Raw genomic sequence first — 4,703 nt, 5'->3', positions numbered from 1 at the left:
GTTCTTTGATTTTTGTCCTTGCCTTCTTCAGGTCTATCATGTCGGCACACATTTGGTTCTCCTGTCGTCGAATGTGCGGGTTTAATTCCTGGATAAAAGCTGCAATTGATCTATCCTTTCTGGTGCTGATCATCTCCCAGTGTTCATCTCGGCGCCCACTAATCTGGTAGATAGTATCCTTGAGATCATTGCGGTAGACTTCATCCCATGGTGATGTGAGCTACCATGCTCTTTCCTAGACTCCAAGTTGGTGCATCAAAAGAAAACTCTATGGGCTCAGTGATTGGCATGAACGTCCTTCTTGGAACTTGAACTTGAATCATCCAGCGCTCTTCTTCAGGTAAAGTGGCGTTGTAGGTTCCGATGAAGCTTGGTACTCCTATATTCAAGTATCTAGTGACTTCCTTCAAGTGACGTCCAAAGGGTGTATCGTCATCCTGTTGCGTGAACTTGTTCTTTGCATCCGCCATCCTAAAGAGTAGAAAGAGGAGAGGTCAGAAGAGAAGAGAGTGAATGGTGTTCTAGGTCTTTAGCTTAGTGGTCGTGTCCTACAGTCAGCGTGTGCTCTGATACCATCTCTGTAGCGACCAGAGCTCAAACGGTCTGATCTCTGTGCTCAGGTGTCATCCCTGGATCAGTAATGCTGACACCACATAGTACTTGAAGGATTTATAGCAGAGTAGCAATCACACACTTATTACATCGAGTGTCTCCATAGAGAACTTATTACAATAAATATGGATTAAGGCCATCTAATAACGATAACAATGGAAGGCTTGGAAGATAAGTGAGTCCATCAACTCCAACGACATCACTGAGTATAGAACCACGACCTAAAAACTCCTTAATGGTCGTCTAAAAAGTCTGCAACATTAACGTTGCAGCCCGGAACGGGTCAGCACATGGAATATGCTGGCAAGGTAACACATAGAGTGTAATGGAATGAAACAGCTATACTATATGCATATTTGGCTGGTGGAAAGCTCTATGGTTACAGTTTTGCGTAAAGCCAATTTTTCCCTACTGCAAAGGAATAAATTTTATTTAACTGTCATGGTAGTTGTTAAACATTGAGAATGGTTGATAGCATTCTCAATCCCAATTAAGCATCATCATTAACAAAACCCAACAAAATTAATTTTAGAGTAACATGTTGAGATTCACATGATAATTCAAGTACTAGATACTCAAGATATCCATAACCGGGGACACGGCTAACCATGATTAGTTTATACACTCTGCAGAGGTTTGCGCACTTTTCCCCACAAGACTCGATCGCCTCCGTTTGGTTTCTCGCACTACATGGTGTTTGAGAAGACGGATGACCGAGACATAGTCTTTCAGAAGTGCTAGCACCTTACGATGGATAGAACGTTACACCTACTTTCCCCTACATCTGCTAGTCTACCATATAAGAGTTCGCACGACTTAATCAACTATGCTAGAGCCCATAATAGCTTGTGGCTGCACACGGAAGTTTCTAGTCTGAAAAATCTCATGATCCCTTTGGGCCTGGGTGGCGGTCCATAAAGAAAAACAGGCAATCCTGGAATACCCAGGTACCTCAATCCACTCAGATGTGTGTTTAAGTTGCCACCTTAGATAAACCATTAATTAACAAAACTCACATCTATCATGGATATCACTCATCCAATCCACCTCCACTAGCATAGCATGGCATAATAGGTAAACGTAGAAGTAACTCCCAAAGGTTTGATAATAAACAGGTAATAGGTACTACCTCAACTACTTCCCATCCCACAATTTAATTAGATCCTAATCATGCAATGTTTGAGGATTGATCTAATGCAATAAAACTGGGTAGTAGGAGGTATGATCAAAGTGTTACTTGCCTTGCTGATGATCCGCGAAACCTAGAGATTCAAAGTAACAGGCGACGCACTCCGGGTATTCTATCACAGACAAACAAACAAGCATACAATAAGTATTCATCTAATTCACAGGTAAAACTCAAATAAGATATCTAACCAGAAGGTTCAACTTAAGAACTCAGGTTTGCAAAAAGAATCAAATCAAACGAAGCAACGAAAGTCAAACGGCAAACGAAACAAGCTTCATTTACTATTCTGGATCTAGGGCAATTTTTACAGTGGCAAAAACTTGTTTAAGTTGTTTAAATGGTTAGAGGGTTTCGAGACAAAACTCCAGGCGCTTGAATCGACTGATTCCGATAACCGAGCGAAAAGTTATACTAAAACAAAAATCGGACCAGGAATCGCGATCAGAAAAATCGCGGATTTAATCAGAGAAAAGAAAAACGACGAACGTTCGCTAGAATGAATGAACGGAGGAACGCTCGCTAAATAAATAAATCGGAAAAACTGATTATTTTAAAAAAACGAAACTAAAAAAAATAAAACCGCGACCTTTTTTTTCTCTTTTTTTACCTCGGGCGGCGGATCCGGCGGCGGGTGGCGGCGGCAGTGGCGGCGGGTGGCGGCGGCTAGGGTTTCGGGCGCGGTGGGCTGGGGCGGCTCGGGGCGGCGCTATTTAAAGGCTGCCCCCGGGCGGAGTCGGCATAAAGTCGGTTCACGTTTTTTTTAAATTATTCCGCGCAGAAAAACAAATAAAAGAAATACTAAACGGACTCCAAAAATCCCAAAATAAATTTTCCCTGGCTTCTAAAATCAAGCCGCACAAGGTGAACATTTATATGGGTCCGAAATTAAATTTTGAAAAGCGCACATTTTTCCTAAATTCAAATAAAATACCGAAAAACTCCGGAATAAATTCTTATTCGATTTTATTATTAAATCCTCAATATTTCTTTATTTTGGGAAAGTCCTTTTATTCCCTCTCTCATATTTTTGTAATAGAAATAATTGATGATAAAATAATTAAAATCAAATGATCCTATTCTCAAAATTTAAGAAAACTCAAATATGAAAATAACGAAATCCCCAACTCTCTCCGTGGGTCCTTGAGTTGCGTAGAATTTCTAGGATCAAAGCCAAAAGCAAATAAATTATGATATGCATTGATGATCTAATGTATAACATTCCAAATTGAAATTTTGGGATGTTACATATTCAGCATGCATCTAGTGTATTAAGTTCATGGAGAAACGGAGTAATGCAATAATAACGATGGCATGATGTAGACAAGATCTATCTATGTGGAGATAGACCCCATCGTTTTATCCTTAGTAACAACGATACATACGTGTCGGTTCCCCTTCTGTCACTGGGATCAAGCACCGTAAGATGGACCCCACTACAAAGCACCTCTTCCCATTGCAAGAAAAATAGATCAAGTTGGCCAAACAAAACCCAAATATCGGAGAAGAAATACGAGGCTATAAGCAATCATACATAAAAGAGATCAAAGAAAATCAAATATTTCATGGATATAAAAAGATAGATCTGATCATAAACTCAAAGTTCATCGGATCCTGACAAACACACCACAAAAATAGTTACATCATATGGATTTTCATGAGACCATTGTATTGAAAATCAAGAGAGAGAGAGAGAGAGATGAAGCCATCTAGCTACTAACTACGGACCCGGAGGTCTACAAAGAACTACTCACGCATCATCAGAGAGGCACCAATGGAGGTGGTGAACCCCATCCGAGATGGTGTCTAGATTGGATCTGGTGGTTCTGGACTCTGCGGCGGATGGATGAATATTTCGTCGACTCCCCTAGGGTTCTGGAAATATTGGGGTATTTATAGATCAAAGAGGCGGTTCAGGGGGCACCCGAGGTGGGCACAACCCACCAGGGCACGCCTAGGCCTCCTGGTGCGCCCTGGTGGGTTGTCCCCTCCTCAGGACTCCCCCAGGTACAACCAGGGCCCAACATGTTCCTTCTCGTCCATAAAAAATCTCCGTAAAGTTTCGTGGCATTTGGACTCCGTTTGATATTGATTTTCCGCGATGTAAAAAAATGGAAAAACAGGAACTAGCACTTAGCACTATGTCAATATGTTAGTACCAAAAACGATATAAAATGACTATAAAATGATTATAAAACATCCAAGATTGATTATATAACAGCATGGAACAATCAAAAATTATAGATACGTTGGAGACATGTCAGCATCTCCAAGCTCAACTCTTACTCGTCCTCGATTAGGTAAGTGATAAAAACATAATTTTGATGTGGAATGCTGCCTATCATGTTATATCATATTTATTTCTTTATTGCATGGACAATTGGACTTTTATATTGTTCAAAGCAATAGTCTAGTTTTGACATGATAATTTAGATACTCAAGCATATCAATAATCAACCACATCTTTCAAAATATCAACGCTAAAATAAGTTATCCCTAGCCCATCATGCTCAAACATTGATCCATTGATGAAAAACACTCGAATATTAGCTACACCCAATACTTAAGTACGATCATATTGCCTCCTAGTTGGTGCTTTTATAAGAGAAGATGGAGACTCAAAATAAAAATAGCATAAAGTAATAGAAAGGCCCTTCGCAGAGGGAAGTAGGGATTTGTAGAGGTGTCAGAGCTCAAAGCGAAAAACTTAGAGATAAAAACGTTTTGATAGGTGTATCCATCCCACCAACGAAAATGACTTTGAGTTTCCAATACTTTCCATGCATAGATATATCATAGGCGGTTCCCAAACAGAAAATAAACTTTATTCCTTTTTCCATTATAACTTTCACTTTCCATGGCTAGCCTTATCCACGGTTTCCCTCCATACCAACACTTTTCAAGA

The sequence above is a fragment of the Triticum aestivum genome, chromosome 5A, assembly GCF_018294505.1.
Source record: "Triticum aestivum cultivar Chinese Spring chromosome 5A, IWGSC CS RefSeq v2.1, whole genome shotgun sequence".
In the NCBI taxonomy this organism is placed as follows: Eukaryota; Viridiplantae; Streptophyta; class Magnoliopsida; order Poales; family Poaceae; genus Triticum; species Triticum aestivum.
The sequence above is the reverse complement of the archived record's forward strand: the minus strand, read 5'-3'. Positions refer to the sequence as shown.